Genomic DNA, 23,788 nt, shown 5'->3' with positions numbered 1-23,788 from the left:
AAAAAACATTTTTTTTGAAATACTGTGATACATATAATATATTAAATTCTATGTGCAAAGTGGCTCATTTTTAGAGATTTATCAATATCTTAATGTACGAGATGACGATATTCATCCGTACGAATGTACATAGATCTTGAAAGTATATTTTTATCTTGATAAAAAATATGTACCAAAATAAGATAATCATTAGCTAAATGTTAGTTTGGATTTATTAAAACAATCATTACCGGTTTTCATATTGGTAGTAATTATAGTCACGTTTATGATTAAATATCAATCTTATAGTTTGTAGTTTATTATTAAAAGAATATTTAATATTAACTCATTTCATTTCAAAGTCTATATTTATTCGATTAAATATACATTTCCCTAACCCAATTTAACCGACGACAGATGTATCACATAAAATGTACACACATCTCGCTTCATTATTATCATCCATTGTGTGAAATTTTTATCATTCACCAAAAGGGCGTATGTCGCATCACGCAGCACAAAAGCGGCAGCAACGCGATAAAAAATATGTTTTGGAAATCATTTGCCAGATAAATAAGTGCGTAGAAAATGAATAGGGTAAATCTATCTACCCCAGACGGCGAGCCTCTCGAATTTGCGGAACATAAAGGGCGACGGAAAGGGACCGCTTCTTTAACATTAGGGCGTCGGAAAGAGAGAGAATGTGGGGGCAGGTGGCGACGAGGAAGGGTGGATCTCCCAGTGGGGGTGAGTCGCAGCATTAGGGGAGCGTTAACATTTATTTACGGTCCCATCTTTCCACCTCTCTCTCTCTCTCTCCCTCGACTGAAAGCTGTTTGCGAAAATATCCACGGTTAATTAGAGTAATGGCGTGTGTGAGATGAGTGTAACGCTCTTTTCTACCGTTGCCACCTACCCTGCTACCCACCGCCTCCTACGATTTACGGAAAAATACATAAATGTATTTCACACGTGTGTCGGAAGCAATTATGGTTGTAATGTCGCGATTAAAGTTTTGATGCTTGGTTCAATAAGCAGAGGTTAAAGGTTTAATAAAATGTAAATAGTATAGTGATTTTGTCTATTATTATGAATACTTACTATTAGCGAGTGTGCAATGCTTAGTTTTTTACCCTTAGACTCGGGGACAAATATGATATTTTGATTTTGTGAAGTATAAATATTATAGATTATATTATTAATTAATTTTCGACAAAGTTCAGTTAATCTTTTCTTGCCTTGAGTGGAATTGGGATAATCTGTCACAATTATATTACTTGTTAATTATATATTTTAGTTGACATAATTTTAATTTGTTCGTTTACATTTTAAGTCCCTTTTCAGATTTGATTGGATTCGATTTTATAATTCATTGTTGACAAAAAGACTTAAAGGTCTTCATTTGATTTAGTTTATTTACATTTGATTTTACGATAAAAAATGTCAAGGCACTTGGGGTTGGGCTTTATCCTACAAAGCTACCAATCTAGATAATAATTGTTAACCTTAATGCTTTATTAAATAAACATGTTCACATAAACTATATTCCAAAGATGAGCATCTTTTGCAATCTCGTGGTTACTTTTGATTTATGATAGCATGATTTTATTGCTTTTGACGTGGATTTTTGACTTCTGAGAAGGGATAATTGTGTTTTGCGCCCTTCTATTGCCCAAAATTCGGTTTAGATATGCTTCATTCGATTCTCACTTATTGTGAGTCGTAATTTTGTTATAAAAAGTCTCACTATGAACTCTAGATAACCGAGCGTTTCCACTTGCACGATTGTATTGCTTTTGGCGTGGATTTTAAACCCCATTGAATTTGGCCAGAAAAATGCATGTCATTTAATAAAATACTATGAAACCTGGTGAAGTGGAAATATTCAAAAAAATAATGGCATTAAAATGCTCGAAACGACAATGGTTTGTCTAATAAAACATCAGGAGAACACCCAGAATTGCACAATAGCCACGCTGACTCAAAAGCAAGCTATTATCACAAAAACTTATAAAACCTTTCTATTCATAAAGTTCGAAACTCTAAAAAAATAAATTTTTAAATTATACTTTTTAAATATTGCCTAACGGAACCTTGAAGCTAGCTTTCATTAAAGGGGATGATTTTGAGGTGGAGCTTAAAAATAAAACGACAAAATTAGATCGCAACGCATGAGCGTGTCATGATAAAAGCTGTCCCTCAACATTAAAATAATACAAAATTACATGGATATTCGAATTTTTCAGATATAATAAGTGTTATTCGCACCCTAACCGCAATCCTTATTGACACGTCAACACAATTTCCTGCACTTTGGGGGACATCAATTATTTCCCTTTCAACTCGTACATCTCATTACGAGCCGGTGAACGGCGTCGAGAAACCTGTTGGTGCAACATTTTTCTTTTCATTCACCGATGGCTTTTATCATCAGTGTTCTTTATACGTACGTGTAGGTATAATAAGCGCTCCCTTCCACCAGCCGATATTATATTCAACCGGTCAGACCGGCCATTATTTTTTATTGCTCGGTCAATTTAGAAGATTGAGGCATCGATTTCGCCGCGGAATTCCGGCGCGACAAAACGCCGCTTTGTCCCACCCATGTGACACGTCGTTTTAGTAGGGGAGAAGGCTTGTGTGACGCACAAGTACTCCCCAGACACTACAACCGAATAAAGTGTCCATTTTTCTCCGGATACTGCGTTGCTTTTGTGCAATTTTATGCAGATCTAGACAATAAACAAACTGATAAGATGTAATATATTCGATTTGTTTTTACATGCAATTTAATTCGATACAAAAATCCAATATATTTCATCATCGTTAACTATGTAATAATGCACGTATTAGATCGTTCTTAAATATTTCCGAAAAACAAATGCTTTCAATTCTGCTTTGAAATCGTTTTCTTTCAAGAATAATTTACACTTAAGCAGCCGCTTCCCACTTTATCTCCCCGCTACGTAAATATGCAGAAATATTAGAAGTTACATTATCACACTTTATCCTTAAAATAACTTTTCAATAAGCACAATCGGTCATTCTTGTTCTTTTTTGTTAGAAAATTTGTGGTGAAAAAAATGTAAATCCTTCATACATTTTTGCAATCTGTCAATTCCCACACGGAGCGAATTCTAATTATCTAATTATTGGTTTAGTCCTTAGTGTATCGTACCAAAGATTATAATAGTTAAGAATATCATAAACAATTTCTTGCCATTCAAATACTTCCGACATCGAATAAAAGCTTTCAAGAAAGCATGCATATTCTTAACATCTAGCAAGGACCTACCCTTTTTTATGCAGCGGTAGTAAAACATTTAAATATATTTGAACCAATTATTATTTTAACAAAAAAAAGCTTGCTGAATACTTTCGAAATAATGAATATCAGTAAATTAATTTAATAATATTTTTCGGAAAAAAATCTATAAGTAATTAATAAGTTTAAGAATTGATGGTCGTAAGAGTTAATTGGCTAGCTAAGTAATATTAAGATATATTATAATAGTAACTATTTTGTAGATGTGATTAATTATACAAAAGTTAAGCTAACAAATTTATACTTAGGTAATCAATAATGTTACATATTTAAACACTTTTGTATTATTACATCGCCGTCAAACGATCAAAATTTTAATTTAATTTATAATATTGGAGTTATATTATAATCATTGGTGTCATAAATCGTACAACTATATCGATTACGAAACAGAATATTCAAATTTAATTGCAATAAACACGCAGTTATTAAGGTTGTTCAAAATGTTAAACGATTATCGAATTTGAACCACTTAGTTAAATAACAACAATCCATAAACGAGTTTTTTTCTCGTTGCTATTGATAAACTGGTTGTTGATTATAAAATATCACATTTTAAACATGACTCATCGCTTTAAAATATATGTTTATATTTTACATTTTTATAATTGATTATATTACACAACGTTACACGAATTCCGCGCATATTTGAGGCGCTGTGAATTATTGTATATTATTTTTTATCCGATTATATTAATTCAAAAAAAAATGTAATCGGATGAAACGCGATATAAGGGGATATTATTTGGGGTGCATATAAATTTCAAACGATTTATTATCAACGCAACTTGTACACACACCCGGAGGCGTATATCCGTTTGCGTGAAACGACAGAAAGCAAAGAAGTAGAAATAATAAAGAAACTCCGACGAAACCGATTAGCCTCGGGCGAAAATTTCATGCAACCAAAAAGCAACCCTCCCGTATAAGAAGAATTTCGTCGGACATTTTGCGGCGTCGCAACAAGAATGACAAGAATAATAAATCGACACATGAATGACCGGTCGTGTGTCATTAACGCAGGTCCGGTCACCGCCGAGCGGCATTTTTAATTTGACAGTGACGGATCTGGGTTTTTTCCTTTCTCGGGCATCGACTTTAATTATTTCGATTGATATTTTTTATAGCTACATGTATACTATAGATATTTTATGATCATGCTCTGCGATACGTTTTTAAGTTGTCTTCGGTTTAATAATAAAAAAATAAAAGTAGCATGGGAATTATTTCTAGATTAATTTTATATTATACCCAGATTCGCCCGGGATTTATTATTTATTCATTTTAATTAATTTTTTTCATCCTGTTATTACAGATTTATTTCAATTCTCTCTTATTTTTACGTGTTGCAGTAGCACGTAATCGATCGTCAGCACGTCGCTGTTCAGCTCAACTAGCACAATGTTCCATAGTATATTGTATATACTACAGTGATGATTTCAGTTACATAGTATTTAACTGACCATAAACTTATGTAGCTTAATGTGAACCGTTAGTCAGTACCTATTATTTTTTTAATTATCGCTTATAAATTATTTATTTTCAATTTGAGAATTTAAATTCGCTTGGAATCTGTGAGATTTTGAGAATAAACACACACTTGCCCTGAAATTTACAGATCGCAATACCTTCCAAAAAGTATGTGCTGTGAATTCCTTAACGATTTTAGGAATATAAGAATTTTTCTTTGCTCGTTATCTTATCATTTATTAAATTAAACGTGCTGCAGCTATCATCATCCGTTGAATCAATAATATTTTATTGACTTGGTTTTGAAGTCAAGATATGTTATTAAATCTATACCTTATTGCTGTAATTTTAATTATTATTTTTAGTACCTACCTTTATAATGCGTTTTGTGTGTATTTTTTAAGTTGCGATTCCCTTTAAATTCATATCAGAATTACACTTATGGTATATATATTGCTAGCCTTACATAATGTTTAATGATAATGAGGTATACATCTAAACCGATACATTCTTAGATTAACCAAAATATTTACCTTTAACCTTATATTCTAACTGTACTAATTTATTATTTTTTATTGCAGGTATGTTGACCAGTCTTTCATATGATTGAATATACTCTGAAAATCGAAACGTAAGTCTTATAATAATTACCTGTTTTTGGCTACACAGCCTCCGACTAACATCAAACTAGCTTCCGGTCAAATCATGTCAGTTTTGCGGCCAAACTGATTATCGCATAGCCTTTGAGAGCGTTATATGCGCCGCGTGCGAGGGACTTAACAAAATAATCCGTACTAAGCCGCGCACGAAGCACGTAGCTTTAAAGCTCGCCAACAACATATAGTCACTGACGAAACGTCGTAAGAGCTGCGCCGTTTACGTCGCATGCGACCTTTCATCTTTAACTAGGCGACCTTCTGGTACCGAAGGGCGAACCGCCGCTCGACGGCACAAAGCTCGTCCGGTCGGCTTTGTTATTATTATACTACGTTGCCCGCTTCAAAAGAAGCGCTATATTTTATCGTTACACCTAGCTGCTCAGGGGCGGATTGGCGATTTGTGGTCGGTAAGCAAAATTATCGAGCAAGCATCCAAAAAACCTGAACTTGACTCAGATCCGTCAATAGTATAGCTCACAACAGGAACTTATACTCATATATAATCGCTTAGGTTGTTATATATAATATATTATTCCCTATACGATGACAATACTCGTCTTCATTTACAAATATTTCTTTAAGTCGAGCTATTTAGAGATTTGACGTAAGGATATTTTATTCTTATTGTGGTGATAGGTTTGGTAATGAGATACGGGATAGCCGCTACAGATTAATGTTATAAAAAGTTTAATCACGCAGCAATCGTAGATCGAAACATGTCCTCCCGTAGCGTCGTCAATTGAGTAGTGCCGCTCCTCCTCGGTGTTGCAAGCGTAGCTCCATTGTCGCCAACTATATCGTCTTCACTCAACAAATACATCTGTAAAGAACTTACTCTTATTCATATCTGCAGCAAAAAAAAACAATTATAATTTTGATCGACTCATTGTGTATTTTATAAACGTGTTTCAAGAATATATATTCTTTGGATATATTTTTCATAATTTATCTTCGATCTGAAGATTCTCGCGGATTGAAAGGTGGCTTTTAATGATATTTGAAGCACTTTTCTCCAATGTTGTATTTTTATTTTTTTCTTACTTAATGGCATCACAAATAAATAAATACAACACATCTTCGAAGATGTAGCGATAATTATTTATATCTCTCCCAAATATTTTTTGTATCATCCTGATTTGTGTTTTTATTTCTAAAAAGCACCCACCATTTTTGCCTTCACCTAAAATTGATTAAAGAGTCATTCATAGCTTTTAGATCTGGAAGACGTTTGACGAATGCTATATATTTATTAGTATTATCATATTTGGTACGTTTAAAAAGTATATCAAACTACTCCAATAGACTTTCCAACTTCAAGTGAGTAATTTATCACTCTGGGATTTTCCTCAGCCAGATCCGCCCCTGCCTCCCAGTTTATACACGTACAGGTACGTTTATGTGTACACGTTTTCAGCTAAGCAAACACGGCCGAAGGGCGAAAACTTTTTTATCCCTTCTTTCTCTCTCTATCTTGCCCTCATGCATGTGTATGTTTTTTCCAAGCCGCATTTATGGCGCGGAAATAATTTTTCCCGAAAAAAGCAAAAAAGTAGTCCGTGAAAATTGCGCTTTCGGGTCTCGTGTTCGAAGCGATTTTTTCCTCTCCCACTTTTTCGTTTCCCTTTTTGTTGCATACCTTCGAATTAACCGAATTCTGTCGTTCGTGATCGAAATGACGAAAGGCTCGTTTCGCTATACGAAATAAATTTCACCTGCGCAACGACATAATTGCCGTTGAAAAATTGATTCGATTAAAAAAATTGCAATGTTGTAAATTAAAAGCGCAGATGCACTGATGTGCGGTCATCGATCAAAGGGTGATTATCTGCAATTTTGTCGCATGCGAAATATTTCCATGTAATAATTAAAAATAACGTCAGTCCGTAAATAAATGTGTGCTTATTATGTTTGAATTATTGTTTGTGAAAGTCATAAGATTAGTAGCATCCGTTTCAACTCAGTACTCAAATTATAATTTTACTGAATCCAGAGATAAGTATCTTACCAGTTATGTCAATAATATTAGAAAAAATATTACTAAAAATAATCAAAATACTGGTAAAAGAGGCTAATTTCTCACCAAATTATCGATATAAATTTATAAATAAATAGAGCAATTGCATAGGATGAAAAAATATATCAATGATGACTCATGACTGGTTTTAACTTAACATAAGACTTAAGCGTTTAAATATGTTAATACTAGCAAATAGTTTAAATTAATATAAGCAGTATCTTGACCAGTAACAAAACTACAGATAGAGATAAGATTTTAATTTAACTTAATTAAACATACTACAATTTTATGTTAATTATGTTAAGTAAGCCTCCAGTGGTAGACTTCCTACATAGAAATTTTCTTTTTTATTTCACAAGTTTCTGGGAGAAATGAGAAAAAGGAAATATATGCTTATATTATAATTGCTTATTGTCCAAGTATCGCAATATAAATCGCATTTTTATATTAAAGAAATATGTTTGTAATTTATTTATGCAACTTTACAGTCGTTTAAATATTGATTTCTATTCCAGAAAATATACATATATTTATCTAAAATCCATTTAATTTTTACATACGTTATGAATACTATTAATTCATTAGCCCTTAAAAAGTAAAGCAATATAATGATTACAGTTAAATCGTTGTATATTTGATGTTCATGAAGTTAAAGAAAATTTAATATAGTGATTAATATAATTTTAAATTTGTTATATAATACCGTTATAAATATAATAAATATTAAAGTTAGGTAACAATATAAATTAAAATTTAATTCTAGCTAAAGTAGTAGTATTGTTAGTAATCTAATTATTTGGCATTTAGTTTATTATTTGAGCACTAAATAAATAGTTGATTTAAATTCTGTTGAATTCATTAACAGTCATTTAAATTGTTAATCACTTTATAAGTGTCAAATAAATTATTACAAATCCTATTTTTTTAATTTATCAAGAACTCTTTGATTAACTATAATGACACAATTCGTAGAATCAGTGTATAAAATTTATTATCATATGAATTTCATTACATTTTATTCAAAAATAAAACATACACGCGACGTGTAAAATACTTCGGAACCATTAAATTATTAAGAAATATTCACATGTATGAAATATCAATGAAAACACACAATAAAGCGAAATTAATGTCGAAAATATGGTAATCGGCTCGGGGCAATCGATTACCTCGTTTTCGTTCGCGTTTTATTACCTCACATGACATTTTGATCCTATAAATTGATCGTTAATTTTACACTCATCAAATATTTATATATTCGAAAATTTTTCGCGTTGACCAATGCTATTGAACGATGGCTTTATGCAGATTAGCCTCGGCTCTGAAACGTGACCTATGATTTTAAATTATGGCTCGTATTTAAGCGAAAAATATTTTTTTAGGTTGTAAATAAATCGAATTTGTATAATGGGCGCTGTGCGCAATTAATTAATTGTTAATTAAAATCTGATCGTTTATGATTAGCTCTGTGTTTGTTGGTAAATAAATTTTCAACCTGCAGAAATAAGTTTTCCGGTTAATTTATTATTCAATTTCGAGTTATTGTGTAATTTAATTTGTTTCACGTCGTGTATGTATTTTCATTATGGAATTATTTGTCATGCAACATAAGTTTACTATATAAATCTAAATAATACCGAATTTGTAGCATAGCCTATTTTTATTTTATGTTTATACTAAAAAAATGACTCCCCATTAGTGTAACAATGAATTATGAAATCTTATTAAAATGTTTCAATTCGTATGCCATAAAAAGTTGCTTACATTAGTTTTAATATAAAATACTTTTTAAGTGCCATAATTACGCCCTAAGGAACAATCGAGTAAAGTTTAAAGATCGTCAACTTTAATATTAAATGACATAAACCTCAAAATTTAAGAGTAATGTTTTTTGCTTTAATTTAGCTTTAATATTTTTTTGTCAGTCTCTGTCTAATTATTCTTATTATCTCTTTTAATTTATTTTTTAATATAAACTTGATTTTGGCACTGGCATTTATTTTTAGACTTGAGATCAGGATGATTTTTATTTAACATTTTTAGAGACATTATCATATAACTTTCCGTACCATACGGTCCGTCAGAACACTGTTTATATTGATCTGCACCAGAGTCGCAGTAGCTCGTAACGATAACAATTATTTTATGTCGTATACATAAGCTTATCAATAAATATAGAAATTGATGTTAACCTCTTCAAAACTTTCCGCGATAAACTTTGAACCTAAAGCTGAGAATAGTCTCCGAGTTTAATCTACCATATGTGGAATAACAAGAAAAATTTTGTGGCCCGCCAATTTATAACACAAACTACTAGTAATATACGAAATAATTAATTCTATTCAAAACTCATAAATATTCATATAAAAATGATTAATACAAAATAAACGTATATTATTTATTATAAAATAATTGAATTTATTAATTATTCAATCACTGATAGCTCAATAAAATATATATTTTTCTTGTCTGTCTATCTGATGACTGTTTTTGAGGATTAGGCGAAAATGTGACATTGCATTGTCATTGAAACGATTCATGGTTAGCACTGCTACAGGCTTATTCAGGTAGTGCTTATACACGAAATTTTGCACTATTCCCGACATTTTACAAATACACCTTATCTTATTTCTAAGCCTTTTTCTTCTCTTTCTTAGACGAAATCTGCTATGTGCAGTTGCTCGTGATGCAGATCTATTAGTTCATCGGTGGTGAACTCCTGATAAAGTTCCTCCACCAATTCTTGAATATAGTCTTTATTCACCATCAACGCAATTAAATTAGGCTGGAGTTTTCTCAAACAAAATAGAGTTATGTTGGTTTCCCCACCCCAAGCTTTATCGATGATCTTGAGGTAATTCACGGTTAAGAAATGATTTTTCCAAAAGTCTCTGAAGATAAGAATTGATTTTTCGGTCACTTCGAAGCATTCAAAGCAGTTGTGGAGAAAGTTATGCAATACTTACTGCTCGTATTGCAAGATGTCACTTCTGTACCAAGTCAAAACTGATTTAAAAAAATGCTCGTATTGGGAAACACTCGTAAACTAAGTTACTCGCAGTCCAAGGTTCAATGGTAGTAATATAGTTAAAGACATTTTAAGTAATTTAATTTATTTCTTTGATGTTAATTAAAGAGCAAACCAAACGTAGTCTAGTTGATATTATAATATGTTTTCTTCGTATACTAACACATACAAACTACGAGATGTGATAAAAAATACGGTGAATAATTTTATTACGAACAAAGTAATAAGCCTAGATCAAATTTGAATTAATCTACTTCAAAGTACTCTTCTTGGCTAGCAATGCACTTATCTCACCGTTGATTCCATGATTGGAAGCATTTCTGGGAAGCTTCTTCTAAAAATCGTTGACATTAATGTCGGGAATGGTGGCAAAAGGTTTTCCTTTTAGCACGGTTTTTATTTTTGGGATGAGCCAGAAGTCGCATGGTGTTAAATCCGGAGAGTAAAGTGGTTGTGGACAGACATGAACCTTTTTTCGGTCAAAATTTCGTGGTTCAGAAGCAAGGTGTGGCACGGCGCGTTGTCGTGATGAAGGAGGAACCCATTTGCTCATTTTTCTAGTCTTTTTCTCCATACATCGATTCACAAACGTTGCAGTACACCCTTATTATATTTGGAGTTTACGACGGTTTCCCTTGGTTTGATCGTACTATGCCCTCAATATCAAATAAAACAATTATCATTAAGTTTATCTTCGAGACTGACGTGCCTTCATAGGACAAAGAGAGCCACTGGTTTTTCATTCGGAACCCTGCATTTTCTTCTCAGGATCATAGCCATACACCCAACTTTCATCTCTAGTTATAATTTAGACCACGAAGTCCGGATCTGCATCGAGACGATCCTTAAATTCCCACACAAAATCTGGGAACAAATATGCTTTGCATGGTATGTATGAGATGTTCAGTACTTCGGTAAGCTCTCGAATAGTCAATCGCCTGTTTGAACGAACCATGTTTGAAACATTTTTGCACGTTTTCGTCTGTTTTTGAGATCGAAGAACGTCCCGACCGTTACTCGTCTTCAACCGACTTATTTCCGCTTTTAAATTGCTTGTACCACTGGTAAACCGTCTTCATAGTCACCACATTATCGCCATACATTTTAATATTTCATGAACTTCTTTGGCACTTTTTTGGAACCTTAAACAAAACTTAATGTAAACGCGTTATTCGAAATTCATGATGCGTGACAGATTCGGAAAACATGACCTTCTTCCGGCTCTGGAAGCCGGCTAACAAGTCACAACTTATTTAAAATCGACACTGACTATCTCAACAGATCAGACTATCGGACTTATTATTTCAAATGGATGTAGCGTCTATAAAAATTCATTCACCGTATTTTTTGATCACACCTCGTAATATGTTTATACACTTAGTGCATATTTTACAGTACTTTCGATATTCATATAAAAAATAATACAGATTACAATACGTAATATTTTTATTTGTTGATTGGTTGTTAACTGTTTGTTACAGTATTTATGGCTCTTTGCTTTTGATTACCATTTTTTTGCAGTCCATTATACCGCGACGGGTTTTTATGTACTACAAGTTTTGACATTTGATTTATCGCCTTTCTTGCGAAAATATTTTTTGCCTCTAAATCGAATTGTTAATCGTTACGCTACGATAAATCATTGTGTTAATGGCGGAAATTAGGGAAGCCGCTCAGTATTATATTCGCGTTAATTTATATTAAACGCTAAGCGAAAATTGAGGTCCGCTAGAATAAAAAAAGAAGTTAATTATGGAAATTCGGCGCGTTCGAAATTAAAACGTATCGCGTTTTGTGTTTGAATTAAAAAGTCCCATTTGAGAAATTCGCAATTTTCCTCCGCAAAAGGAAAGACGTAAATGGAAAAAACACACTTTTAGCGGAGAAAAGCGAACCGGGTCAGAGCGAGACGGCGAGAGAATTTTCCTTTGTCTCGCACAATGGGGTCGAACCTATTGTTTTTATTTTTCGGCGTCGTTTTGTGATTTTATTTCGGCTTTAATAAGTACGAATATTTACATTCGAGTGCCTACGCGTTTTTTTATTTTTATTTTGAATTATATTCAAATAAACAAAACACACATCAAAGCTCAAAAGATTTTTAATGGTTTGTTAGAGCTTAAATTCATGGGAATTATTTTGTATTATTACTCAAATAATTTTTCATAAAATTAATTAAATTTAAATTATACTGATAATGTGTATGTAAGTATAGTTTACTGTGTTATATAATAATAGTGAATAAAACCATGATATTCCACTTAATGTGGTGCTCTTCCTGCTGCTTCTACGAGATCGCACCGCTGCGGCTTCGAAGATATACTACCAGAGCCACTCACTGTCTGCTTGAAATAATGCTAAAGACCCCACTATACGGACTAAGTTCTTCATTTTACGCTCTCAATAAACACAAATATTTTTCTATTGCTTGGATATTTTTTATTTATGTAATAAAATTACTTTGATAAATCGTAATTTAATTTAACAATAGTTAGCTTTGTCCATCTTAAAATATTTTATACCATTATAATTTATTAGTTGCGATTTAAATGATCTAAAATAAAAAGCACATTAAAAGCTTACTTTTCTGATAATTAATAATTAACTGATCACTCGTTTGTGCATTTCCAAGAAATGAAATTTATTTCCTTGATAATATATAAATGTTGATTGCAACATTTAGTGTACAAACTTACAAGTTAAGCTTAACTAGACTTTAATATGCGTTTAACCTCAGCATTTACGACACAATTAAGTTTTAAGTGCACAACATTACTGATCGTTTTATCCCAAAACAATAATAAAATTATTACAAAATTCAACCATGTAACAAACTGAACGATACTTACAATTTATTAATTTAATAAATTAATATATATTTGATATTTCCTATAATAAACTTATCTTTTTAAGGGACACGTGTAATACTTTTTTATAATATAATAACTTATTATTAAAAAGTTTAAATTTTAAAGTTGCATATTTATCACATGTCACATCGGACTTTAATTTTTCCGATATAAATAATCTAACTGTAAACATTACATTTTAAAATATATTAATGTTTGGTTTATTTATTGTATTTTTATAATTCGTATTGTGTATATAATATATTTAAATTATTACGATAACGTTTTAAATGTAATTGTATATTAAAAAAATACAATATAAAATATTTTTAGTTACTGAAATAACATATTATATTTATTTAAAAAAGAATATGATACAACTGTGCTCGCTAACATAAATCATTCAGTGAGTTATTTTGTCATTCATGTAAGTTAAATATTTACGTAATATTCATGGCTTAGAAGTATTTATTTTCGCCCATTGTATATACAATGTACATTAAATATCTGTGCCACACAAAAGTAACAGTAATAATTTGATTGATAGATATTGTAATCGGAGCGTATTTTGGCCGACCTCGATTTTCCACGAATCGCTTATCGTCTATTAGTTTCCATTTCGGATTTTCTTTGTTTTCACGCACACTACACATAATATGTACAGGGTTGCTTTGGGACTTTTGATTTATTCGCTTCTCTCGGTTCGGATATTGTGATAGATATTTTCGACGATGGATTTTCCCAATATAATATTTTTCTCGCCGCTTTTCCAGAACCGAAGCTGTCGGAGTCGAGAGCTCGGGAAAGATGATTGATCGTTGCCTTCTTGAGTTTTTTTACTTCTTCGCTTTAATGAGCTTTCCTGGGAACACAAATGCCATAATTAAATCTTCGTTTAGAACTCGAGGAAAGCGAGGGAATAGAACTATTAAGTTCGGAATGGATATTGCTCTCGTTTAACTTTCAGAACACTTCAACTCCAGCAATTAATAGGCGAACTTGTCGCTTTGATTGCTAAATTACTTTTAATCTTTGCATTGCCAAGTTGCTCGTACTACTTTTTGATTGATATTACAATAACTATTATTATACTTTTGTATAAAATTTACATTACGTAGTAATAATCAATTGAAATATTTAAACATTACGTTTTAAAACTATATTTAATATGTTTACATCTCTGAATAGAATTACCTCAATGAACCTCAATAAACTTAAGGTTAAAAATGAAATAGATAAACTTGAAACCACATTTAAATTAAATTATTAATGAAATAAAAGTCAATATAACATAATTTAATTTTCGCGTTCAATTCATTGGGATATTTTTATAGATTACAATTATTATCAGCTGGATATTATCAATATTTAAGAAATGCTAGAAATAACAAAGCAGCGCCTTATGTTTATTTTTATTTTATTTGTATCTATTATAAATTAAATTCTACCTAGAACGACACCCTCGTCAAATTATGTCGGCGATCTTCGATCCTAGCTTTTCCACCCCGACACCTAATTTTTCACCCGTTAAAAGAAAAGCTAGCCTCCGTATTTTCCTTCACCAAACACAACATAGCAACTGACACTTCTCTCCGGTTATATAATTTATGAGCGTCGGCCCTACGCCAATTTCCGGCCGAGCGAAAAGATTTCCCGTGAACTTAGCCAATATCTTTTTAACCCCCGTATTCCGTTCCGTTTCACATAATTCGTTATTTATTCGACCCCCGAACAAGGCTCGCTATATTTATCCTTTTTTGGGATAGCTTATTTCGATGTTGATAAATATACGAGAGGAAAAACAAACATGTATTAAAATTCATAGGTATTGAAAAGCATTGCTTATACGTACTGATATTCATATGTATTTGTGTATATATAATATTATATCTATCAATATAAAACAATTTTTTTGGATATCGAAAAACATCATTATTTAATTTCTATATACGATTTTATGTTTTAAAAAATCTCAAATGCCGATGTGTAGGACGGTGCATTGTTTTGGTGAAGCAGCTGTAGTTTTTTCTTAATATGATATTTTTTAAATCGGTGTTTTTCTAGTTTTATGGTTGACACACTGTAGTTTTGTTTTTTTATTAGTCTTATTTATTTATTTAGCTAACATAGATAATTTTTACACTCAACATACATATAATACGTATTATAAACATAAACAGAAGATAAAAATGCCTTTTATTATAATGTATTTCTTAATCCACGAAGTTGCTTCTATATTCCATCTAGGAAACCCGCTAAATTTGTCCTATGAATATTATTATATAAATTCAAACCTCTGTACTTTATTCCCCTGGCCGTGCTCGTTTTTGTCTTATACCTTAAATTATCTCTATTTCTAGTATTAAATACTAATTAAAATACTCTGGTAACATATTATTTTTTAACTTATATATAAATACTAAAACATTCAACCATTCCAATTTATCAATCATACTTCTACAACTAGTAAATATATTTTTATTTATAACAACTATTTATGTGCCAAAATAAATTTTCGTAGTATGTAATTGAAAGGAATCATATTTATATTAGCCATTTAAGTGATAATAATTTTAAACGTTTCTTCATAGATAAGTGAGTTTTCTCATTGTGGTTCTTGGCAATACGGTCGCGAAACGACTGAGCCCCGTAAGTGGCTCGTGGCATTAGAAAGGTTAAGTTTTCAGGACTGCAGTTTATTATCATTGTACAATTAAATTATTTTGCCATAGCTATGTATAAAAAAATAATAAATAAATTAAACCATTATCATACATGTATGTGTTTATTATATTAATGAGCACAACTTTCCTGACGATTTTTCGTGACAAATTCTACTGACGCCCTATTTTATTTTACATAAAATCCCCATCAATTCACTGGCTTGCTCAATATTTTAATTATTACAACACTTTTTTCTCCTTCGTGTGCGTCGTTTATTGTCAGGGGTGGTACGTCGCGGGGGTGTCGAACGCTCAGGGACGTGCGTTGATATAAATTCCTATGCCGAGAGCGAAGGAAGCGCGATAGTGTCGCGGGACGAGGAGGAGAGGGTTTCAGGATCGTGCGAATTTGGTTCTGCTGCCACATCCCCGGATCATAGTACAATCACACAGTAGTAGTAAAGGGGGCAGAGTTGCCTCCGTCGCCACCCGCGAGACGCCCTTTCCACCCGCCCGGCGTATTGATCCGCGGCCCGGCGCCCCGGGGGCGGTTTGGGCCGCCGTGCGTACCCCTAACCCCGACTCGCCCACCCTTCGAATTATACACACAAAGTCTTCTTCGCAAAGTCTGCCTGCGTGCGCCCTCTCCCGCGATGTTGCTTTCTGTCCGCAATCGACGTTGTTTCTTGTGTGTGTGTCATTGCGATCCTTTGTTCCGAGAAGAGGGCTTTTTTCGGCGGGGGATAAACCGCCCGGGGTCACGTGACCCATTGTCAACTAAGTTGAGAAGTCGCCGTTGGATAATTAACCTCCCGAATGCGAACTACTATTACTTGCTCGGCGTGAGATTAAATATTTACATTTGCAGATTTAGTTCGACCCTCGAGTGTTCGAAACAATTTACGATGAAACTAATTAAGTTAATTAAGAAGTTTTAACTTGAATTGAATATGGCAAAACTTAAATCTTCGAACTGCCTTATCTTTTATACATACTATATGGAACAAAATATCATTTTAAAGTTTTATTATGAATTGCGGTCAAATGCGTTAATATTTCACATACTGTGATTCTATTATAAAACTTTATTAATAGCATTAAATTTCATTATAATTTAATTTAAATCACAAGAAAACCAATATAATGAATATATCTTTAAGTCGTCTTGAAGATCGGGTTTAACCGTCGGAATATTTAGTTATGACCTGGTCGACGCCGGAGTGGAAAGCGTCTGTTTTCTCGGGCTTCTAATAATCGTTTCGATTAAAGTTTCTGTATTGATTTGTCACATGAATTAATTCATGGTTATTCCTAAGCTTCTTGATGTTTTGATACCCGGAAAATTTGATCTCAAATCTATAGTATTGTATATTTTAAGACATGATCTAATGATTGAAAATATTTTTAATAATATGCCAGTCAGTTCCCGGTACATTATACTATTCAAGACTAAACGACATGCCGCTGGTCTTTTGTGTTTTAGATCTTTTTTCGAACCTCAGCAACATCATTCAAAAGCTGCATCAAAATAATAAAATTTACATATATAATTTTAAACTTGAAACACTTAATGCGCCGCACTTTCGCGCGGAAAAAACACGACAGCTGGCATATTAGCGCGCGATCGAAAAAAGTGACATTATCACAATTATCAAATTGTCATATTACTAAAACTACGCTACTGATAATTATAAAAAAATATGTGGGCACTCACCAAATACAAAAACAATGAAAACTTTTCAGTCGTAAATATTTAATCTACGCAAAAAGGTCTTTGTCGGTTTTTGCAAAATGTCATAAGTCATAAAATGATAATTCAGAATACGAATACCACATACGTGACGGTATCGATTCTAAATGAGAATTCGTTATGGTGTGACATTTATATAAACCTATTTAGGATAATATATAAGGATATTCGAAAAGAATATTTTTAACAAATAATTCGAACCACTAATTGTTTAATTTTGTATAGAAAGAATTATAATAACGACATATGTTAGAATAATATACTATCTATAACATAATTAATCCATTTTGGCACCCTAAAATATTCAAAGATGTCAGTAAGAGTGTGTTAAAAAGATTGAGCGTCCCCGAAAAGCGTGTTAATCGGAATCCGGCGCATTAAGTGTTAAAAACTGCATTAATCATTTAAAACAAAATATGTTTTACCAAATATCTATATAAAATGTATTTGTATGCATATGAAGCTTTAACAAATATTTTACTGGTAAAATCAATTAATAAGTGATTTGCAATAAGCTTGTGAATAACAATGGAACGATTTTAACTCGTAAAAATAATTAAATTTCATTGTAATTTATTAACTCGCTTGTGTTCTGTATTTTTTTTTTTTGTACTTTGAACGGCATTTATAAATAGCTATTTAAAAATACTTACATTCATTTTATGTTTATAAATAATTATTAATTCATTTATAGTCCACAAATTTAATATTGCAGTAGATTCTTTATAGTTGAACTGTAATTTATTTTCTTACAGCTCTTTTTTAATGTAATGAGTATAATATCGTTCTGTATTAGTTTAATTATTTTACATAATAGATTAGTAGTATTTACACGAAGCAGTCAAGTGTTGAAACACTTAGGGCTCACCCTATTTCTACGTGTATAGAAATACGTCACACTAGGCGCTAAAACGTCGAGTGGACAAAGAGGGATCACGGGTTTATTAATCACGTGGAAATGAATCAGGTTTTTACCCAGCTTCACCACCACCGCCGCTCTCTTTCCTCGTTTCCCAGTTTTTTTTCTGGTTTTATTCTGCAAAGCAAACTTTGTGCCGTGTTTTCTCCCTCGCCTCCCTAGCCGCCGGCGTCCTCTTTATCTCCCGTTTTAGAAACACTATACCGGCTTGTTAAAAAAACGTGGGTGGATAAATAAAACGAGAAAACACTTACCGACATTAAAGGCTCGCAACTTTATTAATTTTGCTCGCATGCAGTAACTGTGTTTTTTCTTTCATTCTGTGTTAGAAAAGCTTGTACATTTGGTGCATGAAATTGTACAACGTTTCATATAATACATGCCAAGTAAAACCGACTGTTATTAATTTAAATTAATTGTTTCTTTTTTGTTGTTTCAGGTACGTTGACTAAGAATCGTGTTTACCTATAGAGCGCTCGGAAGGTACCGTTACGTGTCTAGAATTTCTTTATTGTTATTATATACTATGTATACACACACGCTATGATTAATAGTCATTTTACTACCACTCAACACACCCATCGCCGATTATTTTACAAGTATGCCCAGTTTTGATTTACAACGCCGCATTTGCATGACAATGGAGCAAAAATGCTGTTCTCCGACTCAATAACGTCTTATTTTTTTTACCTCTACTCCATTACAATAATAATTCGTGTTAGCTTAATTTTATGCACAATTGAAAATTTTATCGCGTTTTATTATGGATCGTTAAATTAGCTGTAGCGCAAAAAATTTATAAACTTGGAAACGAGATAGAATTTATTATATTTGCTAACAATAACATTGACTTGTATAATATATGATATTATATGCATTTAGGTACATCTTAAATATTTTTTCGATTTTTAACAAGCTTAATCATAATGATAGAGCTTCTGTTTAATTTTAGGTGAAGTCATTTGAACTATTTCTTGAATGGGAAAGGTCGTTTTTGATATTAAAAAAACAGTAGAACATATTTTAATACATTCGCCATAAAAGCGCAGTTAACGTTTTATTCACTAGTTAATTTTACATTTTCTTTCCGATTTCTAACAACACCTATTTGACTCAATGACTCATTTTCGATAAATTTATTAAATTAGGAGTTTGTCTGAAAAAATATTTTTAGAGACTTTCCCTACGATTTAGGAAGAATATTTATTAAAAGCAAAACTCTATGTGATTTTCTTTAAAAAAATAAAGAAACTTATATGTAAATAGTGCATTTTAACACTATGTATAAAATGAGCAACATTGCACATTCATGTCGTGTCGATCCCATAATTACTTTTTAGCCCATCCTCTCTCTGCATCACAATGATTCGTCTCTGTTTGTTAAATTCGTCGTCGGTCGGTCATTATGGCATTTTTGTGAGTACCAGTGTGTAATTTGTGCGTGGTCGTGTGTACCTAAATGGCGGCCCGACATGCTTTATTGGCGTGTTCGCTCATTCACCCAGCCGCATAATAGGCATGCATCTTTAGATTCCAGTCTACCTGTCCGCCTGTGGCCGCTATCCCTCTTGTGTGGAAGGAATGTGCATGAGCGACGACCAGGCGTCGCGAACGGGCGGTGTAAGAGCATCTTTTTACAAATGCGTATTTGCTTTGCGATTCTAACGATGTCGTGGTTACGACACGGGATGATAGGCCAAAGAGCTCAGTTCCAACGCACGTGACGTCAGTGGGAATGGGTCCGTCAAACCATTTATATATAAAGGGTTTTTGACGTTTATTATGAGCACCCAAGACAAGAATACGTTTACTACAAAACTTTTAAGGTAGTATAGTATTTTTATAATTTGGAATAAAAATACAAAATATGGTGGATATGATGATTGAAATTTCATCTTTGATTTTTGGTAGTTAAATGTCATGTATTTTAAAAAGAGCTCCCTATATTTATATGAAGAGCATTTTATTTGTTCTAATAAATGTCTTACTTAATTATTCCATAGATTCATGAAACATTTTGATTTCAGATATAAAAATTACCAAATTACAAAAACATGCTATAACAATATAAGCTTAAATGTATTTGCCCATATCTACCAATTTTAGAGAAATGAAAATATGTTCCTTTTTAAAAATAAAAATTATATAGGCAGGTATAATATAAATTTGTTCGTATACTCGATTCGATTCCTCTTCTCGATGACGTCACGCGCGAACTGTTTGGCCTAATATAATAGGTGGTGGCCCACACGCTCGGAGAGTACTTGGTAATGAAGGCCAATCAACTCGAGAGTTATGTTTCCGTCACGCGCATTCCAATGGTGCTACATTACTTTCTCTAAAACTTTTATCAAAGTTCATTCTTTATAAAAATTTAGTGCAGTATATTTTTTACTGCCACGTACGTGGTTGACTTAGTGGCAAAATAAGGCAGTGGTCTTTACTTTTTAGTGCGCAGCACAAAGAGCTACGACATCATTAAGCAAACAAGCGATAATGGAGCGCTATTAAATTTTAATTAGGTCGTTAGCGACTCACCAAAGAAGTTAACGCAAAAAAAATTTAACGAGTGCCTTCTCTCAAACATCGATTTTTTTCTTCGCTTCCCGACAATTAAATTCGCAACAAAGTTTCTCGATCTGCGAATCGGCCGTGAATGGCCAGGCGCGTGGGAGTGAGAGAATATCTGGATGCCGCTTTGTTGCTGCTTCGCCTCGAATAATGTTCGTACACAAGTTAAGGCATTTTGTGAACATCTTATACAAGTCTCTCCATCCCTGCCTCGCTTCTTTGATTCGCGGAATTTCGCGTCCCTCTCGCTCCCTCTATAGAGGCTCTCCGGTTGAACCTTCCGGGCGTTCGAAATCTCGCCGAATTCTCTCGACACCAGAAAATTTTAATTTGCCAACTTCTCTACTCTCTGCGAGGCGAGTTGCTCACTTAATTTTCTTTGACTGTATTTATGTCAAACTTTCGCAAATTGTGCCGTAGCGACTCCAAAGAGTCGTGGCGTATGATGGTGGGAGGTGTCTCTCCAAAACTTTTACGGATGTCGCTTTATTCTATTTAATTTAACTAATATTGGTGTTAGCTCTATACTTGACTTTTATTATTCTATTCCACACATTACAAAATTTATTATGTTCGTTCTTTTGAAAATTGTCTATTTTTTTAACAACTCAAATTTCTGGAATTTTTATTAAGAACTTAATTTGAATCACTTATCTATGCGGATAATTCGTTCAATAATCAGATTCATATATATTACTAACTATGTTTGATTTCGCAAAACGCATGAGATGGCAACGAAAACAAGCGTGTTTCGGGGCAAAAATCGTTCTGCTGATATATAAGGATAATGCTACCAATATCATATTCACATTCCTAAACACATGAATGTGATTACAGTGTTCAGATGCCTCACAGTTCGCAATCACAAACCCTACCATTATTGTTATTGAATGTTGCTTACGTGAGTTAAAATTCTAATGTTATCTATATAATTACTGTAATATAAAATTACAGTGAAGAAAAGTTAAGCTATAAATTTAAAGTTTACAAACAAATTCGTCTTTAGCCTTTCTTTACTTCACATATTTGCCGATTTTGTTATTATCATACTAAGTGAAACTTATACTCGACAGGAAAATGAAGGGGTTGCAATGCCGTTATTAGGGCAAAAATTGCCCTTTGCTACTATCGGTATTACTTAAAATATTTTTATTATTATTTATAAAATCCGTACCTATCTTGAAAATAATATCTCAATGGCTTAAAACTACATGAACGACAATGCCTATATAGTTTGAAAGCAAAAGCGTAGAATATAATTATTAAAATTTATGTAGGGGATTAACCCAAGTAGTATATCATAGTAGAATAATATTATCTCTTTTAGCCCAAGGGGCCGAGATTTCGGCGCAAATTTTTCAAATTTAATTCAACATGCTTGATATTTTTGTATAAGCGCGACGTATCAACATAAAAGGAACATTTGCTTTATCTCAGGCAAATCTAACGATACCTAGCATTCCCAGTAATTATGTTATGTAACAGAGTAATGACTGCGCTTATTTTTGATAGGGATGGCTGGCGAAGTGAAAACAAAAATAGTTCTAAAATTAATATTAAATGTACAATAATTAAAATAAACTATTATAAATCTATCACATCTCAATCACGAAAATATCATATAACTATGTTGTGAAAATATCATAAATATCATATAAATGTCCTGCTAATCAATACTCACGGTGAATCATGCGAGCGTTATTCAGATTATTATTTCGGTCAATTAAATAAAATAATAATGTCAATACCGGTAATACCGGTATTGGCTGTTTTTATGTCCCGGTAATACCGGTATTGAAAATTTCGATATTAGTGCAATTTAGTGTAAATTTTGATATATAAAGTATTTTAAATACATTACTCGAACGGATAGCTGAATGATTAATGGGTTCGACATTTTTTAAATTATTTAACGAAACATTACCTACTGTCATGTCATTTATGCTGATCACAGAGTAGTTCGCTTTCCAATGCTCTCCATAAATATTATGCATGAATGCAGTATGTTATGTTTAGTTGGCTTTTGTGTCGTCCGTAGCTTGTAATTTCATACCGCCCCAACTGATTACTGTTTACGGAGCTTTCCGTGTAATTTATTCAGTCTCGCACGATACCCGTTCTTGCTGTTCCAATATTTACATTCGTGCGACGCGACCTGGTCGGTCGTATCCGAGGCGTAATAGGCCAGATTAAAAATCGATTATTCAAATCGCTAATGGCTAAATTACAACTCGTCTGCCCACGGCGACCAGAGATGAATAGAAAGCTCCGCCGGCGTGCTTGATCTCGCGGACGATGGGGTAAGGTGGCATTGCAGTGTGCTTTGTCAGCCGATTTGGCAAAGGCGCAAGTTTCGGCGTCGTATCGTAGATCGAAAGCGGCGAAAGAGTGTTTGCTCAAAGGGGGCTATTTGCATAAGTAATTGCCGTTTAAACAACAACGCGAAGATGGGCTATTTTCTTGCGCGATGGTCTAAAAGTTAATTTTACTTCTCCAAGTGTCGTACTCGTTTCAAGAAACATACAAATATAATTAAAAATACAGCGAAGGGGCACTCA

At 32.8% G+C, this 23,788-nt stretch overlaps 1 protein-coding gene and 1 long non-coding RNA gene across 5 annotated transcripts in view; one reads left to right on the top strand and one right to left on the bottom strand.

Moving 5' to 3' along the window:
- Positions 1-23,788, top strand: part of sbb (scribbler) — a 264,527-nt gene that overhangs the window by 169,539 nt on the left and 71,200 nt on the right. The gene's annotated exons all lie outside the window — the stretch shown is intronic.
- LOC148230574 (uncharacterized) lies at positions 1,537-7,879 on the bottom strand. The gene is made up of 2 exons (XR_015811121.1): positions 5,308-7,879; positions 1,537-4,949 (listed from the first exon to the last, which is right to left on the bottom strand). It is a non-coding gene; the product is annotated as an uncharacterized LOC148230574 (long non-coding RNA).

The sequence above is a fragment of the Plectrocnemia conspersa genome, unplaced genomic scaffold, assembly GCF_051122295.1.
Source record: "Plectrocnemia conspersa isolate PC_06_02 unplaced genomic scaffold, ASM5112229v1 ptg000010l, whole genome shotgun sequence".
Taxonomy (NCBI): domain Eukaryota; kingdom Metazoa; phylum Arthropoda; class Insecta; order Trichoptera; family Polycentropodidae; genus Plectrocnemia; species Plectrocnemia conspersa.
This window is presented reverse-complemented; position numbering and strand designations above follow the sequence as displayed.